The sequence below is a fragment of the Triticum urartu genome, chromosome 3A (assembly GCF_056163025.1).
Source record: "Triticum urartu cultivar PI428250 chromosome 3A, HENAU_Tu73, whole genome shotgun sequence".
NCBI classification, from domain to species: Eukaryota; Viridiplantae; Streptophyta; class Magnoliopsida; order Poales; family Poaceae; genus Triticum; species Triticum urartu.
The window spans coordinates 448394231-448413413 of NC_141875.1; positions in this window are offsets into that span (position 1 = coordinate 448394231).

Here is a 19183-nt window from a genome sequence, read left to right on the forward strand (position 1 = left end):
CTATAAAAAGGCTTGATTGCAAAAAGAGTAACAGGATTGTACTGCTTATTGTAGGGGCCACGACTGAGGTGGCGACCCTTAAGTAGGCGTTGTCTGAGGCCGAAAAGAAAACGGCCGCGGAGCGCACCGAGCGAGACAAACTTGGGGCTCAGGTCGGCGAGGTGCAGCAAGAGCTTCAGGCTCTCATGAAAAAACATGAGAGTTTGGAGCTGGAGTCGAAGGCGCAAGCATTCGAGCTTGCAACGGCCCTAGAGGCTGCCAAGTCTGCCAAGGCTGAAGCCAAAAGGCCCTCCAAGAGTTGGAGGAGATGAGGAAGATAGCAGCGGGTAAGGCATTCTTTATGCAAAGCAGAAATATAAAAGTGAACTACCTGTTACTTACCCGAATCCAGAGCTCTCCAGGGGCATTCGCAGATCTTCCCCGCAGCGTATCCGACGCCGCCGCATTCTACCGAGCTGAAGAGGGTAGCTCGACGGAGAAGGTGTTCTGGTCTCAGTATTCTGAGGCCGGACATCCTGTGCCCTTGAGCGACCAGCTGAAACAGCTGGTCGAGCTCCACAAGGCGGCCGAGCAGGCCATGAAGGGCTTCATAGTTCGGCTGTGGTCCGGAGAGGCCCTGCCTGGGAGCTATTTCGGGCTGGTGCGGCGGCTGGTGGAGGCCTGTCCGAGGCTTGAGGTCATCAAGCGCTCCGTCTGCATCGAAGGTGCCCGTCGGGCCCTTGCCCGTGCAAAGGTGCACTGGGATAAGCTGGACGGTGTGAAGCTTGTGAAGGACGGGCCGCCGCCGGGGAAGGAGCATCGCAAGCCCGAGAACTACTAGAAGGATGTTCTTGCAGGTGCCCGCCTTGTGGCGGATGAATGTACCAAGGATGTGATATTTGAATGAACTCGCTCGTGTTTATCCTATGCGCTGAAAACTTGTTCATATGCGCTAAGCAATGCTTATTGAATTTAAAATATTACTTTCTGTGCGGCCGTTTATCAAAAATTGAGAGATGGCCAGTCGTCGGCTTCTGCCCCCGTTCCACTAGTGCTGGGGTGTTCGGGATAAACCTGAGGGCTCTTTTTCCCATAGTTGGGTCCTTCGAGGGAGGCGCTCAGCACAACGAACCAGGCAATCAGACTATAATGCTTGAACACTCTCACTTAGCCATAGAACTCTATAATTTTAAATTTCAGCGAAGCCCCTAGTTCGGAAGACCGAGTTCGGGGCGCTATCCATGCCTTGGACGGACAAAGCCAGCTCCTCGCTCGAAGCGGCATAAGCCTTTAGGGACTCGAAAAACCTCTCGAACAGCGACCGGTCTCTCGCCACATCATGACAGTCAGTTTTAGCTTTCTCCACTGAGGTGCTTAACCCAGCTGAACCGGGGCACAATCGCAGTGGTTCTCCTAGTGCTACCTTAGCCGATAGAGCGGAACGTAAGGCACAAAAACATAGGAGCTGGGCAAACCCAACTATTGACCCAAATCATGATTCGGAGCCGATGCATATAGTGCTATAAGTTCGGGGTGCCGCACTTGTGAAAGTGTACGGACTTCTCACACCATTATGAGGGGTACTGAAGCCCCTGGCATGTTTGTCGTACCATGGTGTATGGGTGCAATCATGTCATTTAATAAATATAAATGTGAAAAGAAGATAATGCAAAAAATAGACAAGAAGCTAAGCATTGTTTATAGAGAGGCTATTTATCAAAGCCGAACGATACAAATAGTGCGGTAAGCAAAAGATATTGGACTATTCAGTATGTCCTGACCAGGGGCAGGCCGCGGAATTGTATTTAAAACAGGTATACCGCTCGTAACAGAGACCACCTGGGAGTTCCATAATGCGGCATGGCTTGTCTGCCTCCCTGGATCTTGCATCGTTTGTGCGGCAGTTGAATTGCCGAACAGGTCGTCCGAAGTATGGAGTCCTGAAAGTAAGAAAAATTAAAAAAAGAATCCGGCAGCCCCTAGTATGTTTTAAGCCGTATTTTGGGTGTGCCGTTATTGTGCCCCTTCCCCTGTGCCCATGGTATTTCAAGGGCATAGTTATGTACGCGAGGTACTGGTTTCGCTATGTCGCGAAAGCTGGGGTTGGGGCCGCATTGCTACGCTTGCTCAGAGTGTGCCAGGCGGTCCTGCTGTGGGTTACTCCGGGTGCGCTTGGCAGTGTCTGGCTTTTTAATGGCCGGACTGGAGAATTGCCTGAGAAGGCTACTTTGTACCTCCCCTGCGAGAGCCGCCGTATGCTCCTCCGTACGGAGGGAGCGTTCGGTGTTTCCGTTGACCGTAATTACTCCTCGAGGTCCTGGCATCTTGAGCTTGAGATATGCGTAGTGCGGCACCGCATTGAACTTTGCGAATGCGGTTCGTCCGAGCAGGGCGTGATAGCCACTGCGAAACGGGACTATATCGAAGATTAACTCTTCACTTCAGAAATTGTCCGGGGATCCGAAGACCACGTCACGTGTTACTGAGCCTGTACAGTTGGCTTCTACACCTGGTATAATGCCTTTAAAGGTCGTTCTTGTGGGCTTAATCCTTGAGGGATCTACGCCCATTTTCCGCATTGTATCCTGATAAAGCAGGTTCAAGCTACTGCCGCCATCCATGAGGACTCTTGTGAGATGAAATCCGTCGATGATTGGGTCGAGAACCAATGCGGCGAAGCTGCCATGACGGATGCTAGTGGGATGGTCCCTTCGATCAAAAGTGATCGGGCAGGAGGACCATGGGTTGAACTTTGGGGCGACTGGCTCCATCGCGTATATGTCCCGTAGCGCACGCTTCCGCTCCCGCTTGGGAATGTGGGTTGCGTATATCATGTTCACCGTCCGCACTTGTGGGGGAAAGCCCTTCTGTCCATTGTTGTTCGGCGGCTTGGGCTCCTCCTCGTCGCTGTGCCGCCCCTTGTCTCTGTTTTCGGCCCTTAACTTGCCTGCCTGCTTGAACACCCAACAATCCCTGTTAGTGTGATTGGCTGGCCTTTCGGGGGTGCCATGTATCTGGCACAAGCGATCGAGTATTCGGTCCAAACTGGACGGGCCCTGAGTATTCTTTTTGAATGGCTTTTTCCGCTGACCGGATTTATAGCCTTTGAATCCGGCATTGACTGCCGTGTCTTCATTGCTGTCGCTGTTAACGCGGCGTTTTTGCTTATTCCGACGTGTCCTGCCACTTTTGTCCTTGGTATCTGAATTACCAGGGTTCTTTGATAAGTTGTTACTGCGAGCTAGCCAGCTGTCTTCTCCCGCGCAAAAGCGGGTCATGAGTGTCGTGAGGGCTGCCCTGGATTTCGGCTTTTCCTGTCCCAGGTGCCGGGCAAGCCACTCGTCGCGGATGTTATGCTTGAAGGCTGCTAGGGCCTCTGCGTCCGGACAGTCGACTATCTGGTTTTTCTTTGTTAGGAACCATGTCCAGAATTGTCTGGCCGATTCCTCTGGCTGCTGACTTATGTGGCTTAAGTCGCCGGCATCCGGCGGTCGCACGTAAGTGCCCTGGACGTTGTCGAGGAATGCGGCTTCCAAGTCCTCCCAAGAACCGATTGAGTCTGCTGGCAAGCTGTTAAGCCAATGCCGGGCCGGTCCTTTAAGTTTGAGCGGGAGGTATTTGATGGCGTGTAGATCATCGCCGTGTGCCATGTGGATGTGAAGGAGATAATCCTCGATCCATACCGCCGGATCTGTTGTGCCATCGTATGATTCGATGTTTATGGGTTTGAAACCCTCTGGGATTTTATGATCCATTACTTCATTCGTGAAGCATAGCGGGTGTGCGGCGCCTCTGTACTGGGCTATATCACGACGCAGCTTGGAAGAGCTATGTCTGTTGTGTTCGGCCCGGCCGGATTTGCTGTATCCGGCGTGAAGATCATTGTCACATGCCGTAGGGCGCCTGCGCGATCCGTAGATCGATCTTGTTTGTCTTGCCTTATCCTCCAGTATGTCTCGCAGGTCGGGCGCATTTTCCCGTGCCTTAGTTGAGCGGCGTCGGGGCATGGCTTGGGTGGAGGGCCGAGAGGCCTCTCTGTCGCGGCCGCGAGGTGGCCGGTCTGCCATGTCATGCTGGTGATGAAGGTGCTTCCTCCTCTGATCGGGGTAACGGCCTGCGCTTCGGGTAACTCTTGGAGGGGCGTTCGGGTTCATACTCTTCGGCCGCAAGGACTTCAGTCCATCTGTCAGCTAGCAAATCTTGGGCAGCTCTAAGTTGTTGCTACTTTTTCTTGAGGCTGCTAGCCGTGGCTAAAAGCCTGCGTTTAAAACGCTCTTGTTCGGCGGGGTCTGATGGTATGACAAATTCGTCGTCATCGAGGCTTGCCTCGTCTTCGGAGGGAGGCGTATAGTTATCATCCTCGACCTCTCGGTCTGCCGCTCTCTCATGAGGGTTGGCTTCTCCATCTTCCTGTGCCGAATCTTGCTGAGGTGGGTATTCTTCGGCGTTATCCGGGGTAGTATTATCTCCCGTGCCGGAATCACCGTTTTTGCTTTGGCGGGGTTTAGAGCGGCGCCGCTGACGCTGGCGTTTTGGCTGTTTCTTGGGGGCGTCATCCCCCACTGTTCCATCGCCATCTCCATCTTTTGGAGTATCCACCATATATATGTCATATGACGAGGTGGCCTTCCAGCGCCCTACAGGTGCTGGTTCCTGTTCGTCTCCTACATCGTCGTCCATGCCGTCGATGTCTTCGGAGCTGAAGTCAAGCATGTCGGTTAGATCGTCGACAGTGTCTACAAAGTGGGTGGTGGGTGGGCTTTGAATTTCCTCATCGTCTGTATCCCACCCTCGCTGACCGTAGTCCGGCCAGGGCTCTCCTGATAAAGAGAGAGACTTAAGAGAATTCAGGATGTCGCCAAAAGGCGAATGCTGAAAGATGTCTGCGGCGGTGAACTCCATTATCGGCGCCCAATCGGATTCGATTGGCAGGGGCGCGGGGGGTTCGGAGTCCGGGGAGGAGTCCGGATCCTCGGAGTCACGGGTCGTGCAGAGTGCGGGGCTAGAGTTTGGCTCGATCGCTTTCGGGATCGCAGCCCCCGAGGTGACGTCCAACCGCTCATCCTCGATTGGCGCAATAGGCTCTGAGTTAGGGGTCGGAACCGATGCGTGTGCGGCTTCTAGGACACTGTCCGGGGGCAGAGCTAGATCATGCCCCTCGAGATAGTGCGGCGCGCTTGGCCGTGGCTCGAGCCCGTCGAAGATCAAGTCTCCGCGGATGTCAGCCGTGTAGTTTAAGCTTCCAAACCTGACTTGATGGCCAGGGGCGTAGCTTTCGATCTGCTCCAGGTGGCCGAGCGAATTGGCCCGCAGAGCGAAGCCGCCGAAGACGAAGATCTGTCCGGGGAGCAAAGTCTCACCCTGGACCGTATCGTTGTTGATGATCAAAGGGGCCATCGGGCCTAAAGGCGACGACATAGAGGAACTCTCAATGAAAGCACCAATGTCGGTGTCAAAACTGGCGGATCTCGGGTAGGGGGTCCCGAACTGTGTGTCTAGGCCGGATGGTAACAGGAGGCAGGGAACACGATGTTTTACCTAGGTTCGGGCCCTCTTGATGGAGGTAAAACCCTACGTCCTGCTTGATTAATATTGATGATATGGGTAGTACAAGAGTAGATCTACCACGAGATCAAGGAGGCTAAACCCTAGAAGCTAGCCTACGGTATGATTGTTGTATATGGAGTTGATTGCCTACGGACTGCAACCCTCCGGTTTATATAGACACCGGATAGGGTTAGGGTTACATAGAGTCAGTTACAATGGTAGGAGATCTTGAATATCCGCATCACCAAGCTTGCCTTCCACGCCAAGGAAAGTCCCATCCGGACACGGGACGAAGTCTTCAATCTTGTATCTTCATAGTCCAGGAGTCCGGCTGAAGGTATAGTCCGGCTACCCGAACACCCCCTAATCCAGGACTCCCTCAATCATATTGGTGTAAAGAGCATGAAGAAACTCCATGCAGATGGGCTTTTGGAATCACTTTATTGTGAATCATTTGATACTTGTGAACCATGCCTAATGGGCAAGATGACTAAAACTCCATTCTCCGGAACAATGGAACAAGCTAGTGACTTATTGGAAATAATACATACCGATGTAGGAGTGTTCAGGCTCGTGGCGGGTATCGTTATTTTCTGACCTTCGCAGATGATTTGAGCAGATATGGGTATATCTACTTAATGAAACACAAGTCTGAAACATTTGAAAAGTTCAAAGAATTTCAGAGTGAAGTGGAGAATCATTGTAACAAGAAAATAAATTTTCTACGATCTGATCGTGGAGGCGAATATTTGAGTTACGAGTTTGGCCTACATTTAAAACAATGTGGAATAGTTTCACAACTCACGCCACATGGAACACCACAATGTAATGGTGTGTATGAACGTCGTAACCGTACTTTATTAGATATGGTGCGATCTATGATGTCTCTTACCGATTTACTATTATTGTTTTGGGGTTATGCATTAGAGACAACTGCATACACGTTAAATAGGGCACCGTCTAAATCCGTTGAGACGACCCCGTATGAACTGTGGTTTGGCAACAAACCTAAGTTTTCGTTTCTTAGAGTTTGGGGTTGCGATGCTTATGTGAAAAAGCTTCAGCCTGATAAGCTCGAACCCAAATCGGAGAAGTGCGTCTTCATAGGATACCAAAAAGAAATTGTTGGGTACACCTTCTATCACAGGTCCGAAGACAAGGTCTTTGTTGCTAAGAATTGATCCTTTCTAGAGAAGGAGTTTCTTTTGAAAGAAGTGAGTGGGAGGAATGTAAAACTTGATGAGATAATTGTACCTTCTCTCTAATTGGAAAGTATCTCATCACAGAAATCAGTTCCAGTGATGCCTACACCAACTAGAGAGGAAGCTAATGATAATGATCATGAAACTTCAGATCAAGTTACTACCGAACCTCATAGGTCAACCAGAGCACGTTCCGCATCAGAGTGGTACGGTAATCCTATTCTGGAAGTCATGTTACTAGACCATGGCGAACCTACGAACTATGAGGAGGCGATGATGAGCCTAGATTCTGATAAATGACTTGAGGCCATGAAATCTGAGATAGGATCCATGTATGAGAACAAAGTGTGGACTTTGGTGGACTTGCCCGATGATCGGAAAGCCATTGAGAATAAATGGATCTTCAAGAGGAAGATGGACGCTGATGATAGTGCTACTATGTACAAAACTCGACTTGTTGCGAAAATGTTTTTGACAAGTTCAAGGTGTTGACTATGATGAGATTTTCTCACTCGTAGTGATGCTTAAGTCTGTCCGAATCATGTTAGCAATTGCCGTATTTTATGAAATCTGGCAAATGGATGTCAAAACTGCATTCCTTAATGGATATCTTAAAGAAGAGTTGTATATGATGAAACCAGAAGGTTTTGTCGATCCTAAAGGTGCTAACAAAGTGTGCAAGCTCTAGCGATCCATTGATGGACTGGTGCAAGCATCTCAGAGTTGGAATATATGCTTTGATGAGGTGATCAAAGCATATGGTTGTATACAGACTTTCAGAGAAGCCTGTATTTACAAGAAAGTGAGTGGGAGCTCTCTAGCATTTCTGATATTTATATGTGGATGACATATTGTTGATCGGGAATGATATAGAATTTCTGGATAGCATAAAAGGATAACTGAATAATATTTTTTCAATAAAAGACCTCAGTGAAGCTGCTTATATATTGAGCATCAAGATCTATAGAGATAGATCAAGACGCTTGATAGGACTTTCACAAAGCACATACCTTGACAAGATTTGAAGGAGTTCAAAATGGACCAATCAAAGAAAGGGTTCTTAACTGTTGTCGGTGTCAAAACCGGCGGATCTCGGGTAGGGGGTCCCGAACTGTGCGCCTAGGATCGATGGTAATAGGAGATAGGGGACACAATGTTTACCCAGGTTCGGGCCCTCTCTATGGAGGTAATACCCTATGTCCTGCTTGATTGATATTGATGAATATGAGTGTTACAAGATATGATCTACCACAAGATCGTAATGGCTAAACCCTAGAAGCCTGGCCTGTATGACTATGGTAATGAGTATATCCTTTTCGGACTAACCCCTCCGGTTTATATAGACACCGAGGGTGGATATAGGGTTTACATAGAGTCGGTTACATGAGAAGGAATCTTCATAGTCGGTCGCCAAGCTTGCCTTCCACGCCAAGGAGTGTCCAATCCGGACACATGTATAGTCTTCGGTCTTCATATCTTCATAGCCCATCAGTCCAGCCCATGGATAACAGGCCGGACACCCGAGGATCCCTTAGTCCAGGACTCCCTCAGTAGCCCCTGAACCTGGCTTCAATGACGAGGAGTCCGGCACGCAGATTGTCTTCGGCATTGCAAGGCGGGTTCCCTTCTATCCGAATTTCAAGATAGTCTTCGGATGCGATGATAATATCCGGACCTGTCATACACACCACACATAACCGTAGAGAGAATATATATTTTTATACGAGTCTAATCTGCTGACAGCTTTTACAATATGACATCACGTCTGTCCGGTCATAATTTCCAACCGTTTTTCATCTACCGCTCCACGTTTCGAGACGCGGTTGCCATTGGCACGTCTTGTCGAAGAAGAGATTGTGCCCCCTTATTACGGGATTCTCATCAATACAGGCGTGGGTAACCCAACTGTGTCGTTTATACAGCCCTTGGGAATAGGTGAATCTTAAGGCGAGTGAGGAGGCGTTCAATAGTTGTTGCCTTTATAAGGGGATAAGGATTCCCTTTTTCTCTCTCACGCCCTCTCTCTGTATCCGCCCTCCCAATCTCGATCCACAGCACCCAAGTTCTCATCTCCTTTCCACCCAAGCAACCATGTCCGGATCCGGAGGTCAGGGCAAGTGGATGGTCTCCTCCGTCAAGGAGGAGAACATTACGGAGCTTCGGGCGGCCGGATACTTTGCGAAGGAGATCACTCACCGCCTGCCGACCGAGGGACAAGTCGTCCCCACGCCGAAGCCCACCGAGAGGGTCGTGTTCCTCCCCCATTTATTTCGCGGGCTAGGGTTTCCACTCCACCCTTTCGTCCGTGAGCTGATGTATTATTACGGGATAGATTTCCATGATCTGTCCCCGAATTCCTTCCTCAACATCTCAGCGTTTATCGTCGTGTGTGAGGCCTTCCTCCACATCCAACCCCACTTCGGGCTATGGCTCAAAGTATTCAACGTGAAGCCGAAGGTAGTGGACGGCCAGCACGCGGAGTGCGGAGGAGCTATGGTGAGCAAGTTGTCCAACGTATCCTGGCCCAAAGGCACTTTTGTGGACACAGTGAAGGAATGGCAGAAGCAGTGGTTCTACATCACAGAACCTCGCGGTACCACCTGGGCCGCAGCTGCCGAATTCCGCTCCGGCGCTCCCATGCGACTCACCTCCTGGGTCGCATAGAGTCCAGACTGGGGTTCCCCTGACGAGGTGATAGCGCTGCAGACGCGCGTCCAGAGCATGTCAACCAAGAAAGTCAAGCTCGTTGATGTGATCCAGGTGATGCTGGTTCACCGGATCCTTCCGTGCCAGCGTCGAAGCCGTCCACTGTGGGAGTTCAACTCGAAGAAGATCAGACCCTGGTGAGGCTCTTTGAGACTACTCATGAAGGCGCATGGAAGTTGCTCTTTAAGGGCAACGAGAAACCACCGGCCACGGACTCAGACCGTGGCCACGATTGTAAACACCTTGCCAGTGAGGTATGCTATTTTTTGATGTATCCCCAACTTAATCATTTCAAGGATGATGGAGAGGGCGAAGCAGATCCAGTGTCCGGCTCCACTGCCTGAAGAACCGGTCATCCCGCATCTAGCGAAGATGCTAGTGCCGACGCCTTATAAGGCGCTGGAGAAGAAGGCCAATGGGGCCAAGGGTGGCCCCCGTCGCAAGGGCACTTCGGACATGATGTCCGAAGACGACGAAGCCCATTCCTCTGTCCCTGAGGACGACGGCGAGGAAGAGGGGGAGGGGGAGGAAAACAACCCTCCCCCTGAGGAGAGGAAGAAGAAGAGGGCGGCTTCGGTGCATCCGGAGGCGGAAACACCCAAGAAGGGGAAGAGCGTCCCAGTGGTCAACACCGCGTGGGATGTTGATAGCAGTCTGGAGAGACACCCCGGCACTAAGCCTCAGGCCGCATCGTAAGTGACAGGGCTCGCTCATGTGCACATTCGGCCCTTTCTCTTCATTATCATGACATAGTTAATTGTGATATTGCAGTCCGGCCCGCGACCTTATCCAGCGATCCTCATCTGGGGGTTCGTTCGCTCCGTCGGAGATGGAGAGCATGTCGCCACCGCCCGCTTATTCCCCCGGGGCCAGGGACGACACCGAAGCGTTATCCCGGAGGACCGCTCCAAACCGGGGGGAGCCCAGGACACTGTCCGGGAGGCGCCACAAGGCGAAACCTCCACTGCCGGACACATGGGGGAGCCGATCCCCATGGAGATTGGTGTAGAGGGCCGCATCCAGTTCGGCCCTCAGCCGAATACGATTCCGGAGGCCCATATGACTCCGGAGTCAGGCGAGCAGCCCCCTTTGAAGGAGGGGGTGCGCCGCTTCCACCGGTGTCCCTTGTCCATCCATGGGCGCCGGATAACCTGATGGAGGCGCTTCGAGGTTCCTCTGTCGTGCACGAGCACCGTGTCCTTATGAGTGCGGTGATCGAGAAGATTCAGTTCGCCAAGAGTGGACTAAATGAAGCCTGCAGCAGCCTATTGACAGGTTCGAGGTAAGAAAGAGAAAAAACCCGTGTAGCCAGTAGCCCCTAAGACACTGTCCGGTGTTCGGCAAGAAGAACCAGACAGAGGATCAATCTTCTGTTGTAAGAGACTAACGTAATATGAATGAATAAGCAGGCATCGCTGTTGGCCGCGACCTCCTGATGACCCACAAGTATAGGGGATCTATCGTAGTCCTATTGATAAGTAAGAGAGTCGAACCCAACGAGGAGCAGAAGGAAATGATAAGCGGTTTCCAGTAAGGTATTCTCTACAAGCACTGAAATTGTAGGTAACAGATAGTTTTGTGATAAGATAATTGGTAATGAGCAACAAGTAACAAAAGTAAATAAAGTGCAGCATGGTGGCCCAATCCTTTTTGTAGCAAAGGACAAGCCTGTACAAACTCTTATATGATGTAAAGCTCTCCCGAGGACACATGGGAATATCGTCAAGCTAGTTTTCATCACGTTCATATGATTCGCGTTCGGTACTTTGATAATTTGGCATGTGGGTGGACCGGTGCTTGGGTGTTGTCCTTACTTGGACAAGCATCCCACTTATGATTAACCTCTATTGCAAGCATCCGCAATTAGAACAAAAGTATTAAGGTAAACCTAACCATAGCATGAAACATGTGGATCCAAATCAGCCCCTTACGAAGCAACGCATAAACTAGGGTTTAAGCTTCTGTCACTCTAGCAACCCATCATCTACTTATTACTTCCCAATGCCTTCCTCTAGGCCCAAATAATGGTGAAGTGTCATGTAGTCGACGTTCACATAACACCACTAGAGGAGAGACAACATACATCTCATCAAAATATCGAACGAATACCAAATTCACATGACTACTAATAGCAAGACTTCTCCCATGTCCTCAAGAACAAACGTAACTACTCACAAAGCATATTCATGTTCATAATCAGAGGGGGTATTAATATGCATATAGGATCTGAACATATGATCTTCCACCAAGTAAACCAACTAGCATCAACTACAAGGAGTAATTAACACTACTAGCAACCCGCAGGTACCAATCCCGGACTTAGAGACAAGAATTGGATACAAGACATGAACTAGGGTTTGAGAGGAGATGGTGCTGGTGAAGATGTTGATGGAGATTGACCCCCTCCCGGTGAGAGGATCGTTGGTGATGACGATGGCGATGATTTCCCCCTCCCGGAGGGAAGTTTACCCGGCAGAACAGCTCCGCCGGAGCCCTAGATTGGTTCCGCCAAGGTTCCGCCTCGTGGCGGCGGAGTCTTGTCCGGAAAGATGGCTTATGATTTTTTTCCTCATCAAAAGACTCCATATAGCAGAAGATGGGCATCGGAGGGCCACGAGGTAGGGGGCGTGCCCAGGGGCTAGGGCGCGCCCCGCACCCTCGTGGGCAGGGTGTGGCCCCCCTCTAGAACTTCTTGCGCTCATTATTTATTATATATTCTAAAAATGACTTCCGTGAAGTTTCAGGACTTTTGGAGCTGTGCAGAATAGGTCTCTAATATTTGCTCGTTTTCAAGTCCAGGATCCCAGTTGTCGGCATTCTCCCTCTTTATGTAAACCTTGTAAAATAAGAGAGAATAGGCATAAGTATTGTGACATAATGTGTAATAACAACTCATAATGCAATAGATATCAATATAAAAGCATGATGCAAAATGGACGTATCAACTCCCCAAGCTTAGACCTCGCTTGTCCTCAAGCGAAAGCCGAAATCGGAAAATATGTCCACATGTTTAGAGATAGAGGTGTCGATAAAAATAAAATACGGACATGAGGGCATCATGATCATTCTTAGAACAGCAACTTATATAATTCTTGTTATATGATCTCTTATGCTAGAGTAATAATTCAATCACAATTTCAGGTATGAATCATAAACTTCATTGAAAACTAACAAACTATAATCTCAGTCATTGGAGCAATTGCAATTTATCATAACATAAGAAAGAGTCAATATATAAGAGCTTTTCAGCAAGTCCACATACTCAACTATCATATAGTCTTTCACAGTTGCTAACACTCACGCAATACTTATGGGTATGGAGTTTTAATCGGACACAGAGAAAGATGGGGGCTTATAGTTTTGCCTCCCAACATTTTACCTCAAGGGTAATGTCAACAATAATAGTTCATGAAAACTCACATACAATTAGCCATATATACCAGGATCTTTCCAACATGTTGTGCTTGCCAAAAGATAAAATGTAAAAAAGGAAGGGTGAAGATCACCATGACTCTTATGCAAGGTAGGAGATAAAAGTAAAAGATAGGCCCTTCGTAGAGGGAAGCAGAGGTTGTCATGCACTTTTATGGTTGGATGCACAAAATCTGAATGCGAAAGAACGTCACTTTATATTGCCACTTGTGATATGGACCTTTATTATGCAGTCTGTCGCTTTTATTTCTTCCATATCACACGATCACATAAAGCTTATTTTCTCCCACACTAATAAGTCATACATATTTAGAGGGCAATTTTTATTGCTTGCACCGATGACAACTTACTTGAGAGATCTTACTCAATCCATAGGTAGGTATGGTGGACTCTCATGGCAAAACTGGTTTAAGGGTGTTTGGAAGCACAAGTAGTATCTCTACTTGGTGCAAAGAATTGGCTAGCATGAGAGGGAAAGGCAAGCTCAATCTGAAGGAAATATGCCCTAGAGGCAATAATAAAGTTCTTATTTATTTCCTTATTTCATGATAAATGTTTATTATTCATGCTAGAATTGTATTAACCGGAAACATAATACATGTGTGAATACATAGACAAACAGAGTGTCACTAGTATGCCTCTACTTGACTAGCTCGTTAATCAAAGATGGTTATGTTTCCTAACCATAAACAAAGAGTTGTTATTTGATTAACGGGATCACATCATTAGGAGAATGATGTGATTGACATGACCCATTCCATTAGCTTAGCACCCGATCGTTTAGTATGTTGCTATTGTTTTCTTCATGACTTATACATGTTCCTATGACTATGAGATTATGCAACTCCCGTTTGTCGGAGGAACACTTTGTGTGCTACCAAACGTCACAACGTAACTGGGTGACTATAAAGGAGCTCTACAGGTGTCTCCAAAGGTAAATGTTGGGTTGGCGTATTTCGAGATTAGGATTTGTCACTCCGATTGTCGGAGAGGTATCTCTGGGCCCTCTCGGTAATGCACATCACATAAGCCTTGCAAGCATTGCAACTAATGAGTTAGTTGCAAGATGATGTATTACGAAATGAGTAAAGAGACTTGCCGGTAACGAGATTGAACTAGGTATTGAGATACCGATGATCGAATCTCGGGCAAGTAACATACCGATGACAAAGGGAACACTCTGTTTAAGTAATATGATTAATTGAACTTAAATTTATCATGAACTTAGTCCTGGTGGTATTTTGCAAATCATGTTTTAGATCAATAGCTCGCGTTGTTGCTTCCCTGTGTTTATTTTGATATGTTCCTAGAGAAAATTGTGTTGAAAGATGATAGTAGCAATGATGTGGATTGGATCCGTGATCTGAGGTTTATCCTCATTGCTCCACAGAAGAATTATGTCCTTGATGCACCGCTAGGTGACAGACCTATTGCAGGAGCAGATGCAGACGTTATGAACGTTTGGCTGGCTCAATATGATGGCTACTTGATAGTTTAGTGCACCATGCTTAACGGCTTAGAATCGGGACTCCAAAGACGTTTTGAACGTCCTGGACCATATGAGATGTTCCAGGAGTTGAAGTTAATATTTCAAGCAAATACCCGAGTTGAGAGATATGAAGTCTCCAACAAGTTCTATAGCAAAAAAATGGAGGAGAATCGCTCAACTAGTGAGCATATGCCCAGATTATCTGGGTACTACAATCGCTTGAATCAAGTGGGAGTTAATCTTCCAGATAAGATAGTGATTGACAGAATTCTCTAGTCACCATCACCAAGTTAGTAGAACTTCGTGATGAACTATAGTATGCAAGGGATAATGAAAATGACTCCCGAGCTTTTCATGATGATGAAATCGATGAAGGTAGAAATCAAGAAAGAGCATCAAGTGTTGATGGTTGACAAGATCACTAGTTTCAAGAAAAGGGCAAAGGAAAAAAGGGGAACTTCAAGAAAAACAGCAAGCAAGTTGCTGCTCAAGTGAAGAAGCCCAAGTCTGGTCCTAAGCCTGAGACTAAGTGCTTCTACTGCAAAGGGACTGGTCACTGTAAGCGGAACTACCCCAAGTGATTGGCGGATAAGAAGGATGGCAAAGTGAACATAAGTATATTTGATATACATGTTATTGATGTGTACTATACTAGTGTTTATAACAACCCCTCGGTATTTTATACTGGTTCAGTTGCTAAGATTAGTAACTCGAAACGGGAGTTGCAGAATAAACAGAGACTAGTTAAGGGTGAAGTGACGATGTGTGTTGGAAGTGGTTCCAAGATTGATATGATCATCATCGCACACTCCCTATACTTTCGGGATTAGTGTTGAACCTAAATAAGTGTTATTTGGTGTTTGCGTTGAGCATGAATATGATTTGATCATGTTTATTGTAATACGATTATTCATTTAAGTAAGAGAATAAATTGTTGTTCTGTTTACATGAACAAAACCTTATATGGTTACACACCCAATGAAAATGGTTCATTGGATCTCGATCGTAGTGATACACATATTCATAATATTGAAACCAAAAGATGCAAAGTTAATAATGATAGTGCAACTTATTTGTGGCACTGCCGTTTAGGTCATATTGGTGTAAAGCGCATGAAGAAACTCCATGCTGATGGGATTTTGGAATCATTTGATTATGAGTCACTTGGTGCTTGCGAACCATGCCTTATGGGAAAGATGACTAAAGACTCCGTTCTCCGGAACAATGGAGCGAGCAACAGATTTGTTGGAAATCATACATACTGAGTATGTGGTTCGATGAATATTAAAGCTCGCGACAAGTATCATTATTTTCTGACCTTCACAGATGATTTGAGCAGATATGAGTATATCTACTTGATGAAACACAAGTCTGAAACATTTGAAAAGTTCAAAGAATTTCAGAGTGAAGCGGAGAATCATCGTAACAAAAATAAAAGTTTCTACAATATGATCACAGAAGTAAAATATTTGAGTTACGAGTTTGGCCTTCAGTTAAAAACAATGTGAAATAGTTTCACTACTCACGCCACCTAGAACACCACAGTGTAATGGTGTGTCCGAACGTCATAACCGTACTTTATTGGATATAGTACAATCTATGATGTTTCTTACCGATTTACCAATATAGTTTTGGGATTATGCATTAGAGACAGCTGCATTCACGTTAAATAGGGCACCATCTAAATCTGTTGAGACGACACCGTATGAACTATGGTTTGGCAAGAAACCTAAGCTGTCGTTTCTTAAAGTTTGAGGTTGCAATGCTTATGTGAAAAAGTTTCAACCTGATAAGCTCAAACCCAAATTGGAGAAGTGCGTCTTCATAGGATACCCAAAAGAAAAATGTTGGGTACACCTTCTATCACAGATCTGAAGGCAAGATGTTTGTTGCTGAGAATGGATCCTTTCTAGAGAAGGAGTTTCTCTCGAAAGAAGTGAGTGGGAGGAAAGAAGAACTTGACGAGGTAACTGTACCTGCTCCCTTATTGGAAAGTAGTACATCACAGAAACCAGTTTCTGTGACAACTACACCAATTAGTGAGGAAGCTAATGATAATGATCATGAAACTTCAGAATAAGATACTACTGAACCTCGTAGATCAACCAGAGTAAGATTCACGCCAGAGTGGTACGGTAATCCTGTTCTGGAAGTCATGCTACTAGATCATGATGAACCTACGAACTATGAAAAAGCGATGGTGAGCCCAGATTCCGCGAAATGGTTTGAGGCCATGAAATCTGAGATATGATCCATGTATGAGAACAAAGTATGGACTTTGATGGATTTGCCCGATGATCGGCAAGCCATAGAAAATAAATGGATCTTCAAGAGGAAGACAGACGCTGATAGTAATGTTACTACCTACAAAGCTAGACTTGTCGAAAAAGGTTTTTGACAAAGTTCAAGGTGTTGACTACGATACAATTTTCTCACTCGTAGCGATGCTTAAGTCTGTCCAAATCATGTTAGCAATTGCCGCATTTTTTATGAAATCTGGCAAATGGATAAACAAAACTACATTCCTTAATGGATTTAAAGAAGAGTTGTATATGATACAACCAGAAGGTTTTGTCAATCCTAAAGGTGCTAACAAAATATGCAAGCTCCAGCGATCCATCTATGGAATGGTGCAAGCATCTCAGAGTTGGAATATATGCATTAATAAGTTGATCAAAGCATATAGTTTTATACAGACTTGCGGTGAAGCCTGTATTTACAAGAAAGTGAGTGGGAGCACTACAACATTTCTGATAAGTATATGTGTATGACATATTGTTGACCGGAAATAATGTAGAATTATTCTGCAAAGCATAAAGGAGTGTTTGAAAGGATTTTTTCAAAGAAAACCTCGGTGAAGCTGCTTACATATTGAGCATCAAGATCTATAGAGATAGATCAAGACGCTTGATAAGTTTTTTCAATGAGTACATACCTTGACAAGATTTTGAAGTAGTTCAAAATGGAATAGTCAAAGAAAGAATTCTTGCCTGTGTTACAAGGTGTGAAGTTGAGTAAGACTCAAAGCCCGACCACGGCAGAAAATAGAATGAGAATGAAAGTCATTCCCTATGCCTTGGCCATAGGTTCTATAAAGTATGCCATGTTGTGTACCAGACCTATTGTATACCCTACACTAATTTTGGCAAGGGAGTACAATAGTGATCTAGGAGTAGATCACTGAACAGCGGTCAAAATTATCCTTAGTGGAATAAGGATATGTTTATCGATTATGGACATGACAAAATGGGTTCGTCGTAAAAGGGTTACGTCGATACAAGTTTTGGCACTGATCCGGATGACTCTTAGTCTTCATCTGGATACATATTGAAAGTGGGAGCAATTAGCTAAAGTAGCTCCGTGCAGAGCATTGTAGACATAGAAAATTGCAAAATACTTACGGATCTGAATATGGCAGACCCGTTGACTAAACTTCTCTCACAGGAAAAACATGATCACACCTTAGTACTCTTTGGGTGTTAATCACATAGCAATGTGAACTAGATTACTGACTCTAGTAAACCCTTTGGGTGTTGGTCACATATCGATGTGAACTATGGGTGTTAACCACATAAAGATGTGAACTATTGATGTTAGATCACATGGCGATGTGAACTAGATTATTGACTCTAGTGCAAGTGGGAGACTGAAGGAAATATGCCCTAGAGGCAATAATAAAGTTATTATCTATTTCCTTATTTCATGATAAATGTTTATTATTCATGCTAGAATTGTATTAACCGGAAACATAATACATGTGTGAATACATAGACAAACAGAGTGTCACTAGTATGCCTCTACTTGACTAGCTCGTTAATCAAAGATGGTTATGTTTCCTAACCATAAACAAAGAGTTGTTATTTGATTAACGGGATCACATCATTAGGAGAATGATGTGATTGACATGACCCATTCCATTAGCTTAGCACCATCGTTTAGTATGTTGCTATTGCTTTCTTCATGACTTATACATGTTCCTATGACTATGAGATTATGCAACTCCCGTTTGTCAGAGGAACACTTTGTGTGCTACCAAACGTCACAACGTAACTGGGTGATTATAAAGGAGCTCTACAGGTGTCTCCAAAGGTAAATGTTGGTTTGGCGTATTTTGAGATTAGGATTTGTCACTCCGATTGTCGGAGAGGTATCTCTGGGCCCTCTCGGTAATGCACATCACATAAGCCTTGCAAGCATTGCAACTAACGAGTTAGTTGCAAGATGATGTATTATGAAACGAGTAAAGAGACTTGCCGGTAACGAGATTGAACTAGGTATTGAGATACCGACGATCGAATCTCGGGCAAGTAACATACCGATGACAAAGGGAACAACGTATGTTGTTATGCGGTCTGACCGATAAAGATCTTCGTAGAATATGTGGGAGCCAATATGAGCATCCAGGTTCCGCTATTGGTTATTGACTGGAGACGTGTCTCGGTCATGTCTACATTGTTCTCGAACCCGTAGGGTCCGCACGCTTAAGGTTTCGATGACAGTTATATTATGAGTTTATGAGTTTTGATGTACCGAAGGAGTTCGGAGTCCCGGATGAGATCAGGGACATGACGAGGAGTCTCGAAATGGTCGAGACATAAGATTGATATATTGGAAGCCTATATTTGGATATCGGAAGTGTTCCAGGTGAAATCGGGATTTTACCGGAGTACCGGGAGGTTACCGGAACCCCCCGGGAGGTATATGGGCCTTAGTGGGCTTTAGTGGAAGAGAGGAGAGGTGGCTAGGGCTGGGCCGCGCGCCCCTCCCCCCCTAGTCCGAATAGGACAAGGAGAGGGGGGCGGCGCCCCCCCTTCCTTCTCTCTCTCCT